Genomic DNA, 13482 nt, shown 5'->3' with positions numbered 1-13482 from the left:
AATTTTTCAAGTTTAATGAGATCACTTTGGTATATAGTCCAGGTCTCACACCCATACAGAAGCGTAGGTATAACAATCGCGTGGTATACCATGAGTTTAGTTTTTATTGAAAGATGTTTATTATTGAAGACACGCTTCATCAGTTTACCGAAAGCTCCATAGGCGTGGCCAATTCGGCTTTCTATTTCATTCTCATTTGAGCACTTTCCCAATATTATACTACCGAGGTATGGAAAGTGATCTACTTGCTCAAGAGGAGTGTCATTTATGTGAATGCTTACGTCCTGTAAGATGGTATTGGGTACTGGTTGTACTAACACTTTTGTCTTACTAATATTAACAGAGAGTCCAAAGCGATAGTAGGCTGCCGTGAAGTTGTTTACGGATCTCTGGATGTCTTCCTTGGAATGGCTAAGGACCATGTTGTCATCTGCATATTGAAACTCTGTGATGTGTTGGAATTTCACAAGGCTTTGAGATTTTAGTCTAGCAGGCTTGAAAAGTCCCTCATCATAACGGTACCTAATGTCCACCCCCAGATTATTTGGGGGAAGTTCGTGCAGCATTGCAGCAAGATATAAGGAAAAGAGAGTAGGTGCAAGAACACAACCTTGTTTTAGTCCACAGGTAACTGGAAACTTTTTTGCTTCCTTGCCCTGGTGCGATACATATCCTGGCATGCCTTCATGCAGTGCCTGGATGCGTTCTACAAAGTGAATTGGGCAACCAAATTGCTTGAGAACTTTCCACATTGCATCTCTTGGAACGCTATCGAATGCTTTTTGCAGGTCATAAAATACAAGATAGGGGGGTTTCTGTTGTTCCCTGCTTTCCTCCTGCAGCTGTCCCACACAGAAAATCATATCTATTGTTCCCCGAGAGGCACGGAAGCCGCACTGAGATTCTGGGAGGACGGATTCTGTGACTTCCAGCAAGTGATTCACTAGTATGCAGGCAAAGATTTTTCCCATTATGGACAAAAGGGCAATCCCACAGTAATTTCCACATGATTTTCGGTCACCCTTTTTGAAGATGGTACTTGATGTTCTTCCCACATCTTAAGAATGAGAGTGAATAGTCTTGTTTTCAGATGTTGTCCACCATGGTGGAGTAGTTTGAAGGGGATATTATCAGGCCCTGGGGCTTTATTTACTTTTATTTGCTCCAATGCAATTAGAAATTCTGTAAATGATGGTGGTGCATGATATATATATGTGTGTGTGTGTGTGTGTGTGTGTGTGCGTGATATATATATATATGTATGTGTGTGTGATATATATATATATATATATATGGTGCATGATATATATATATATGTGTGTGTGTGTGTGCATGATATATATATATGTGTGTGTGTGTGATATATATATATATATATATATATATATATATATATATATATATGGTGCATGATATATATATATGCATGTGTGTGTATGTATGCGTGTGTATATATATGTGTGTATATGTGTGTGTGTATGTATATATATATATATACACATACATGTGTATATTATATATATACATATATATGTGTGCATATGTGTGTGTGTGTGTGTATATATATATATATATATATATATATATATATATATCCAGCCAGCCAGCACGGCCGTAGCCAAGATTGAACTCACAAGTTTGTAATGTAGTGTAATTCAAATCTTGTCAGTAGCTGAATACTTGATGCTTTGCCAGGGCTATCAAGAGTATTTTTCTCGTGACACCATCATTAGACGCAGCTTAAGAGAGTCCCATCTACCCTCGAGAGAAGGATAGACTGCGCCAGTTTCTCAACCTGGTATTTTTATCTAGCGCCTCGCCATTCCAAAATGGTCACCCATCTGGTACTGGCCAGACTCAATGTTGCTTAACTTCGGTGATCTGGCGAGAACTGGTGTGTCAACGTGATTGTGCCATGTGTGTGTGTGTGTGTGTGTGTGTGTGTGTGTGTGTCTGGTCATGAATAGGCTCCTATATGGTTGACTATTTTAAAAAACTGATTACATATAATGATAGATGTATCGAGACACAGGAATGGGTATGTTTGATCCTGTAGAACGGTGATTCATTAAAATTGTGGGGTCTGCGTTCGCGCCTAGTCCACAAAGTATGAAAATTAAAAATTTAAAAATTTAAATAAAAGACGTTTACAAGTGTTTTGGATATAGATGTACATAAGAATACTTTGATAAGTATGTTTTAACTTAAATAGGGATGGTATAATAAAATTGTGGGGTCTGCGTTTACGCCTGGCCTCCATAGAATGGAAATAGGCACAAACTTTAATAAAGACTTTTCATATCTATCTGCGTAAGTATACTTTGATAATTATGTTTCAGTTTGAAGAAATATGGTATAATAAAATTATGGGGTATTCGTTCACACCTGACCTCCATAGAATGGAAATATGTCACAAAGTTTAACAAGGCTTTTTAATATAAATCCCCAGAATATTGTGATAAGTGTTTCAGTGTGAACAGGTATGGTATAATAAATTATGGGGTTTATCTATTTTATTTTTACTTTCATCATATTTTGCTTTGGTTTTGATACCCCCAAATTCGTAGCTATCTCTTTACAACCCTTCCTTTTCATAACCTATCATACTTTCATAAATCAGAGTCCATTTTCTGTAGGCTGTTTTTGAACCCAGTCAACGACAGGTACTTTTGCTAGTATATATATATATATATATTAAATTTATTTATACAAACATTAATGGCTACATATGTGCATACATGTTTCTGTAATCACCCGCGTTGGGCGATTACGTCTTCAGGCCAAGAATTAATTCTTGGCCTGAAGACGTAGTCCCCCAACGCGGGTGATTACAGAAATGGCTACATATGTGCATACATGTTTCTGTAATCACCCGCGTTGGGGGACTACGTCTTCAGGCCAAGAATTAATTCTTGTGATTACAGAAACATGTATGCACATATGTAGCCATTAATGTTTGTATAAATAAATTTAATATACCTGCTCTGTTCACTCATTGAGCACTCTTTTGGTAGACACATGTTGTTTCATTGGATGTACTTCTAGGAAACTAAACTCTACTGGCTATATATATATATATATATATATATATATATATATATATATATATATATATATATTTATATATAGTCTGATACAGTACACCCATACTTACAAGGACTTGATTACAGAGAGTAATCTATTAAGCATTATTAATTGATTACAAGATCATGAAAACAGGTAGTAAAAAAAAAAAAAAAAAAAAAAAATTATTGTGTAACACCTGCTTACTTCTGCATCAACTGTTTTAAATCTATTAATGCCATTCTCGGTCCCCAAATACCTGATATCGAATAATCACGTCTACGTAATCGCCTTAACCCACGAGGTTCTTTTTTTTTTTATATAAAACTTTATATAGGTAAATGTTGTGTATATGTCATCGCGACCTTCAAAAAAAGTTCAAGTAATGTGCGTATGTGCATATTATGTCGACGTGTATGTGTAGTGATGTATGTGTACGTACTTATATACATGTCTGTGTGTGTGTGTGTGTGTGTGTGTGTGTGTGTGTGTGTGTGTGTGTTATATGATGCAGAGAAATTTTTCATTTTTCAAACAAATTAATCAAGCATTTAAAAAAAAAAAAATATGCAAAAGATAGTAGTGATGGGACGATTCTAAAGGTACATCTGCATTTACCTACATGCGGTTTCTGTAAATTTTCTTTGTGAAGCGTCTTTTTTTCTTCTTTTTAACATAGAGGCCACTCGAGGATAAGGGTTATTGAGTGTACAGTAATCAATGGGATAATATCGTAGTAATCGTTAGTAATGGAAATTTGGAAGATTTGATTACGTAAGAGGGCGGTTCATCAAGAATTTGTTTATGTTGGACTTGAAGACAACCAAGTTGTAGTCAGGTGGGAAAGAGGCAAAGGGAAGAGAAACATGATGCATTTCTTCTTCTTTTTTTCCTTTTTTCTTCTCGTGCACACTCCCCAAATTTGCATATGCTTGTTTTTGGGCTACTGCTGCTGCTGCTGCTGCTGCTAATCTCATTGCAAGTGAACCATCCTTCGGCGCCGGTGATACTTTCCTACACGCACTATGTTACGCCTGCGCGATTAAAATTGATTTTTTTTATTTCTTCCAATTTATAAAAGAAAGTAACCATCATAGATCCGTATTAATCAAACACAGACAGCTCGTTCGTTAAATATTGAGGAACGCTCTACCAACCTTAAGCTGCCAAGTGAACTCGAGCCAATTTTGTGAAAATCGTGTGTCAGTAAATGTAGAGGTACCGATTTTAATATTTTTACCGATTCTGATACAACTTACGATTCTGATTCTTTTTAAATAGTTTTTTTTTTTTTTTTTTGGCAATTAAAAAGAGATAAAGAAGAATAAGATATGAGAAAGGAAAGAGAGAGAGAGAGAGAGAGAGAGAGAGAGAGAGAGTGTGTGTGTGTGTGTGTGTGTGTGTGTGTGTGTGTGTGTGTAAGAGAAAAAGAAGATGAAAAATATTGAAAGGGACGGATTACAACAAATACTGACCCAACCGGTCATAGATCACTTAGTATAACTGAAAAATTCTGCAGATCTTTGTTTCTTGGCTTGCTTGTCACAAAGAATAATGGATGACGTCACAAAAGACAAATGACGTAAATAAGGAATTTACAATATGCGACAGATTAAAAAATTTTAAACAACAAGAAAAAAAAAATTATATTCTCTTATTGCAACAATATATATAGAACAAATACTGACCTAACGGGTCACGGTTTGTCGAGTATGTTACCTAAACTCTGTATATTTGGCTTGTGTGCTTGTTACTGTATACATTATAGATATTTATTTGAAAATAGACGAATCATCTATGAATATGGCATAATGAATAAATGAATTCTTGAAAATAATAATCCGGAATATATATATATATATATATATATATATATATATATATATATATATATATATACTAGCATGGGTGCCCGGCGTTGCTTGGGTATTTGGAGGTGTATGTTGAGCAAAAAAACAAAAGCGGTCAATTTTTTTAACTTTGACCCCTATTATGACCCCTTAAAATTTAATTTTCTGGGCTCAAATTAAGTTATTAAGTTAGATCCATGTCCAAGGAACCTATATCTAAAATTTCAAGTGTTTAGACCCAAAATTCTTGGAGGAGTTTGGTAGAGTTCTCAAAGTTCAAATCGTTGAACTTTGACCCCTTAACAGACAAATTTCTGGCCGAAAACCGATCACATCGATTTTCTCAAATCTCACTACCCTGTATATCAAATTTCGAGTCTGTAGACTGAAAATTAACAGAGTTATTGCGAAGGCAAATGTACAAATGTACACTGATACACAGACAGACACTCAGACACGTTCACGTTTATATATATATATATATATATATATATATATATATATATATATATATAGTATTATCATTATCATTATTATTATTATAGTCATAGTAATAATAATAATAATAATAATAATAATGATAATACTATATATATATATATATATATATATATATATATATATATATATATATATATATATATATATATATATAAAGAGTAAGAATAAAGAGTAAGAGAAGAAGGGAACGAGAGAGAAAGGGAAACAGACGGGAAGAATATAGAGGAGGAATGAGGAAGGGAAGAGGGATGAGTAAGGAGAGGAAGAAGATCAAGTGAGAAAGGGGAGAGAAAGAGGGAGAATGGAATAGAGAAGGGGAGAAGAGATATAAGGAAAAGAGAGGGGGAAAGGAGAGAGAGGAAGGGATAAAGAGGGGGAAATATTTAACAATATATATATAAGATTTACTTACCTGGTGGCCTAGTATACTTATAAAACCCTGTAAATCTTGTTATCCTCTTTGATTGATTGACACCGTATACGTTGGATGACGTCACAAAAGACGAATGATTTAAACAGCTGGGGAATGATAAGAGAAGTAGTGGCAGAAGGCGAATGACGTAAATAGAAGGGAAAGGGGGGGGATAGAAGAAATAGAAAGGAAAAGGGGGAGAAGGTGAAAGAGTGGGAAGGAGAGAGAGTGGATACAAAATGGTTATTATCAAGAAAGAATTATATCTATTTATTGGAAATGGATGACGTCACAATTTTTGTAAAGTTACCAAACGCTACCATGACGTCATTAATTTCAAGTTAATATTTCCGTGTAAAAACATGATTTTTCAACCGATATCAAAATTACGAAATCAAAGCTTTTCAAAGTTACGAAATCGTTCTCCACTCTATCATAAAAAGATCAGAGCCAATTCTCTATTGACTATTATATTGTACCCAATTGATTTCAAAAGCATAAAAGAAAATATTACTTGGGTGCCATCAGCTAGAATCAAAACCAAAACATGTAGTTCTCCAGCCTTATCTGTTATTGTCTGATCCGTTAAAAAAATAACATTGTTAAAGTTATAAATGTACACTTGCGCATGAGTGTGAACCCTCAGCGATCCCTAAATAGGGATCTCCTTGTCACATACGAGTCGATTCACGGTCATGGACTCCAAGGTGACCTGTACTCGTTCTTCGCAGGGAATTCTTTACCAGATCCCTCGGCGCAGTAGGACTCATTGATCGATTTAGTCGGAGTCGATTTCACGTTGGAAGTAGGTGTCGGAGTAGGTTCGGTTGCTCCCTAGACCAATCACCAGTAAGTATGTCATCTCAGGGGAATCCCTGTGTGTGTGTGTACCTGTAAATCTGCCAATTTCTCAGGCCTCAAAAGTCAAGTTTATCACTTCAATTCCCGTTACCTATTCTCAAAGTGACATATGTTGCCAGTTTTTCACCAAACAATAAAATTTATATGTCGGTTTCATAAAAATAATAAACTGATAATTGACTCTTCCTTTCATCAGGGTCGGCTGCTGTTACCCAGGCATACTATAATACTTAACAATTAAAACACGCATAGCTACTCAACATTCTCCAGGGTTTTGGGAGTCTAAACTTCCCTCAAATAGAGAGCCTTACTTTGTTCGAGTAGTCTTGAAACAATTGTAACTAACGATGAAATACACTATGTGTTGCTATCAGCGATTCCTTGATGTCTTGGTTTTTATTAAAACAATATATATATATATATATAAATATATATATATATATATATATATATATATATATATATATATATATACACTTTATTTTATTTTATTTTATCTTATCTTTTCTTATACTCACTGTCTTATTACATGTAAGCATTTTCTTTTCTTTTCATTTTTCTTATCAGTTCAGTTTCTGTCATTTGCATTGCTTGCCTACTGAAAGCGGTTTTAATTTTAATTTAATTTTTAATTTTAATTTAATTTTTAATTTTAATTTAATTTTTAATTTTAATTTAATTTTTAATTTTAATTTAATTTTTAATTTTAATTTAATTTTTAATTTTAATTTAATTTTTAATTTTAATTTAATTTTTAATTTTAATTTAATTTTTAATTTTAATTTAATTTTTAATTTTAATTTAATTTTTAATTTTAATTTAATTTTTAATTTTAATTTATTTTTTAATTTTAATTTAATTTTTCATTTTAATTTAATTTTTAATTTTAATTTAATTTTTAATTTTAATTTAATTTTAATTTAATTTTTAATTTTAATTTAATTTTTAATTTTAATTTAATTTTTAATTTTCTTCGCAGGGAATTCTTTACCAGATCCCTCGGCGCAGTAGGACTCATTGATCGATTTAGTCGGAGTCGATTTCACGTTGGAAGTAGGTGTCGGAGTAGGTTCGGTTGCTCCCTAGACCAATCACCAGTAAGTATGTCATCTCAGGGGAATCCCTGTGTGTGTGTGTACCTGTAAATCTGCCAATTTCTCAGGCCTCAAAAGTCAAGTTTATCACTTCAATTCCCGTTACCTATTCTCAAAGTGACATATGTTGCCAGTTTTTCACCAAACAATAAAATTTATATGTCGGTTTCATAAAAATAATAAACTGATAATTGACTCTTCCTTTCATCAGGGTCGGCTGCTGTTACCCAGGCATACTATAATACTTAACAATTAAAACACGCATAGCTACTCAACATTCTCCAGGGTTTTGGGAGTCTAAACTTCCCTCAAATAGAGAGCCTTACTTTGTTCGAGTAGTCTTGAAACAATTGTAACTAACGATGAAATACACTATGTGTTGCTATCAGCGATTCCTTGATGTCTTGGTTTTTATTAAAACAATATATATATATATATATAAATATATATATATATATATATATATATATATATATATATATATACACTTTATTTTATTTTATTTTATCTTATCTTTTCTTATACTCACTGTCTTATTACATGTAAGCATTTTCTTTTCTTTTCATTTTTCTTATCAGTTCAGTTTCTGTCATTTGCATTGCTTGCCTACTGAAAGCGGTTTTAATTTTAATTTAATTTTTAATTTTAATTTAATTTTTAATTTTAATTTAATTTTTAATTTTAATTTAATTTTTAATTTTAATTTAATTTTTAATTTTAATTTAATTTTTAATTTTAATTTAATTTTTAATTTTAATTTAATTTTTAATTTTAATTTAATTTTTAATTTTAATTTAATTTTTAATTTTAATTTAATTTTTAATTTTAATTTAATTTTTAATTTTAATTTATTTTTTAATTTTAATTTAATTTTTCATTTTAATTTAATTTTTAATTTTAATTTAATTTTTAATTTTAATTTAATTTTAATTTAATTTTTAATTTTAATTTAATTTTTAATTTTAATTTAATTTTTAATTTTCTTCGCAGGGAATTCTTTACCAGATCCCTCGGCGCAGTAGGACTCATTGATCGATTTAGTCGGAGTCGATTTCACGTTGGAAGTAGGTGTCGGAGTAGGTTCGGTTGCTCCCTAGACCAATCACCAGTAAGTATGTCATCTCAGGGGAATCCCTGTGTGTGTGTGTACCTGTAAATCTGCCAATTTCTCAGGCCTCAAAAGTCAAGTTTATCACTTCAATTCCCGTTACCTATTCTCAAAGTGACATATGTTGCCAGTTTTTCACCAAACAATAAAATTTATATGTCGGTTTCATAAAAATAATAAACTGATAATTGACTCTTCCTTTCATCAGGGTCGGCTGCTGTTACCCAGACATACTATAATACTTAACAATTAAAACACGCATAGCTACTCAACATTCTCCAGGGTTTTGGGAGTCTAAACTTCCCTCAAATAGAGAGCCTTACTTTGTTCGAGTAGTCTTGAAACAATTGTAACTAACGATGAAATACACTATGTGTTGCTATCAGCGATTCCTTGATGTCTTGGTTTTTATTAAAACAATATATATATATATATATAAATATATATATATATATATATATATATATATATATATATATATATATATACACTTTATTTTATTTTATTTTATCTTATCTTTTCTTATACTCACTGTCTTATTACATGTAAGCATTTTCTTTTCTTTTCATTTTTCTTATCAGTTCAGTTTCTGTCATTTGCATTGCTTGCCTACTGAAAGCGGTTTTAATTTTAATTTAATTTTTAATTTTAATTTAATTTTTAATTTTAATTTAATTTTTAATTTTAATTTAATTTTTAATTTTAATTTAATTTTTAATTTTAATTTAATTTTTAATTTTAATTTAATTTTTAATTTTAATTTAATTTTTAATTTTAATTTAATTTTTAATTTTAATTTAATTTTTAATTTTAATTTAATTTTTAATTTTAATTTAATTTTTAATTTTAATTTATTTTTTAATTTTAATTTAATTTTTAATTTTAATTTAATTTTTAATTTTAATTTAATTTTTAATTTTAATTTAATTTTAATTTAATTTTTAATTTTAATTTAATTTTTAATTTTAATTTAATTTTTAATTTTAATTTAATTTTTAATTTTAATTTAATTTTTAATTTTAATTTATTAACAATTTGAAGTTCTTTTGGAGTGGAATTTAAAGCTCATTTCCTATAATTATAAAAAATATTAAATATATCAAGTTATATGCTTATTAATAAACAGATCCACCGGACCTATATATATATATATATATATATATATATATATATATATATATATATATATATAAATTTTTTACCGGACCCATTATATAAACAAGAAAATTGCTCCAGGGAAATGCCTACTTCGGACCATTACATTGTGAGTTTGCATCATTTTACCACATTGCTATCAAAGACATTCACTTTGTATTTTACCATGCAATTTGGATGTGAATTTTTATATCCTTTTCATTAACTTCCCTTACTCTATGACATTTAAATACTTAAGCAACTTTTAATTGGGATTTTCCATGTCTCACTGACTTTAGCAAATAAGGTGTAAACCATTATAACTATTTGCTAATATTTTCTCCTCTGAAGAGATTGTAGACATCGAAATCCTATAGGATAAGGAGTTATATTTCAAATGTATTCTTTGTCTTACATAGAATAATAAAAAATCTTTTGATTTGAAATTCAAACATTTCACATCATAAAATTAAAATTCATTGAATGACTAAAATTTTATATATATATATATATATATATATATATATATATATATATATATATATATATATATATATATATATATATATATATATATATATATATATATGTATGTATTCGTAGGATGAAATCTAAAGAATATTCACTGGGTTTATACAATAGTGCTCAATAAACAAATAGAGCTATTTATATTAATATTTACTAGCAGGACCTGTGGAAATTCCACAGGGGACTCATTCATATGTAATATATTGATGTTGGCATTCTGTGAATGTTCAGTGTAAATGGAGACGCTCTGATATTATTGTAGCTTTTTTGTTAAAACTACAAAAGTATTTATCTAAACTAGCACAACCGCCCGGAAATGCCCAATCGTAAAGTACGCTTAAATATGATATTTTCATTCCTTCATATTTCGTATATATTATTATAGAGTTAATGCTCTATCGATTTTTATATGTTATAAAGTTGCGATTTCAAAAATAAAAAAAAATATGATTTGGGTGCATCAGCTTGAATAGAAACTGAAATAAAAGCTGTGATAAAAATATAACTTGAGTTCTTTCAGCCATAATCGAAACCGAAACCAAAACTTATGAAGAATTCTTGATAAAATTATTTATTATAAGAAATTGAATTTCATAACAATTAAACGACCCGGATGTAAGCGTGGCACACAAAAGAACACGCTATCGTATTAATATATAGATTGATACAGACATGCACAGTGTTGCTTTCAGCTAGCATGACAATGTAGTAATTATTGATGCATTGTTTATTTCTATTCTTCCTAATCCAGCCCCCCCTCCTCTGCTTTCCCAGCACCCCGGTCAGCCATCCCTTATAATGTTCCCTTCTCCACCTGCCAGCGATCCAGTTACCATTTCCTTCTGTCAGGTCTGTAATGTACGACTTTCTGAAGGAAAACATTACTTTTGGTTGAGGGAAACGTGAGGCAGACCCCAGGAGTACATCTTCTCTGGCAGAGTTGAAAGTGGAAATTGATTCTTGGAACACCTAAAGCATGACCGAGGAGTTTCTTAATGATCGTAATAATAAGAGTACTGTAAATACAATGTATGGGGCACACACACACACACACACACACACACACACACACACACACACACACACACACACACACACACACAAGAGCCAGCAGAACAACATCAGTCACTAAGCTGGCCAAGCATTTTGGTCAAGGCTGTCTCACAGAAGAGGATGAAACACCAAACAAGCCTGCCACAGAAACAGCAAGAAAGAGCCGGTAGAAATATACCGAGACCTTCCAAAGGATGAACTTTAAAGAATGGGACCAACATCAGCGTGTAAAGTATTTTCTGGGGGTATTCCCTCAGGAATACATAGACAAAGAAGGTTCCTTGAATGGCTCAAGAGGGAAGGCCTCCACCACGATCAGGAAAGGGCTATAATGGCTGCTCAAAATCAGGGATTGATGACCAACGCATTCAAGAACAGGGCTCTACGGACAAATTTATCTTTAGTTGACCTGTGACAACTATATATTTTCGTTTACTAGCCAAATAGAAAAGTTACTAGCCAAACCCACATGATTTTTAGAATATGACATCTTAGTTCTGTGACGAGTATGTACATCAACATTTGTCTATTTTTTTTTTAAATAAGTGCAATTCTAAATATACAACAAATTTTATGTTGATACTTGAAGGTATAAACATTTTAATTTTTTCAGATATTTTTTTAAACATCCTTTGTTAAAATTATTTTTTAAAAACACGAGTATATTGTTCTATTAATCTTTTACTGTTTAAATAATTTAACTTTGTTCGTTTTATTTAAAAAAAAAAAGAAAAAAGTTGAAAAGATATTTTTCACTCAGTAGTGAGCCTTGGAAGATTGTCAGTGAAACATATACAATCACCAAAAGATAAGCGTTTCATTATTTCTAGTCGCCATTTTGAAAAATCACTCGCAAATGAGACTGTTTCAGTCGCAACGTAAAGCCCTGAAGAAGATGGCAGGTCTCAGTGCTGACAACAAATGCAGGTTCTGCCACACAGAATTGGAAAGTGTGAGTCATCTGGTTTCAAGTTGCAAGGTTTTTTTGGGAAACGGCTACTACACAGCGAGACATGATGGAGTATGTAAGTATCTCCATTGGACCATCTGCAAAAAGTTAAACATCCAGTGTAGCAGCAAGTCCTGGGAACATCAACCTAAAAGAACAGTTGGAAATGACTGTAATACCATATATTACAACCATGTAATCCCTACAGCCACCTACCTTGAAAATGCTGCTGTCAAATCTGACATAGCTATATGGAATAAGTTAGATAGAGTGGCAACTTTGGTTGAAGTGAGTGTCCCTAATGACGGAGGTCTGAACTGAGCTGAAAAAGAGAAACAGACCAAATATCAAGGTCTCATCTATGATATGAAAAGAAACTGGAATTTCAGGGAGATATCAATCATACCAGTTATTATAGGTGCCACAGGGCTTATGAAGAAGAACCTGAAATCCTACCTAACTAATATTCTTGGTGAACCAAGCGCAAAAGAGATCCAGACAGCTGCACTGAAGGGAAAAACGAGGATACTAAAAAGAGCTCTCGGTTGGTTTCAATAAAAAGCAGGGCAATGTTGTCAGCTAGTTTGGCTGCCCCATACCCAGCGTTACAATCTTCAAAGAAAGAAAATTAACAAAAAAAAGAAAAAATAGATACATATATATACAAACAAGCACATCAACATATACATATGCAAACGTATCTGCACACACATATTTAAACATACATCCATGCATACTCACATATATACAGTGATGATCATATTTATTGGCACGGTAAAATAAAAGTTAAATTTTGTCTAATAAATTCTAAAAAAGGGATTAAATTAAAGAAAATAACAAAGTATATTATGTATTTTTAACTGGCCTTTCCGATGCAGCAATCGGATTTTAGAAAAAATAAATAACAAAGGAACAACAAACATAATTGC

The 13482-nt window shown here is 31.4% G+C and overlaps 1 protein-coding gene across 2 annotated transcripts in view; it reads right to left on the bottom strand.

The window, feature by feature from the left end:
• The window catches only part of LOC145254682 (monocyte to macrophage differentiation factor 2-like), a 172600-nt gene that overhangs the window by 139955 nt on the left and 19163 nt on the right, over positions 1–13482 (bottom strand). The window contains exon 1 of one of the 2 annotated variants that reach the window (XM_080113332.1): positions 5827–5959. The exons of the other annotated variant lie outside the window; for it this stretch is intronic. The gene's annotated coding sequence lies outside the window, so the exon portion shown is untranslated. Of the gene's footprint in view, positions 1–5826; positions 5960–13482 lie in introns of those variants that run through there. 2 annotated transcript variants of the gene reach the window in all.

This window comes from Euprymna scolopes, chromosome 30 (assembly GCF_053919585.1).
Source record: "Euprymna scolopes isolate OS-2025 chromosome 30, ASM5391958v1, whole genome shotgun sequence".
NCBI classification, from domain to species: domain Eukaryota; kingdom Metazoa; phylum Mollusca; class Cephalopoda; order Sepiida; family Sepiolidae; genus Euprymna; species Euprymna scolopes.
Note: the sequence above shows the minus strand (reverse complement) of the source record. Positions and strands in the feature narration are given on the sequence as shown.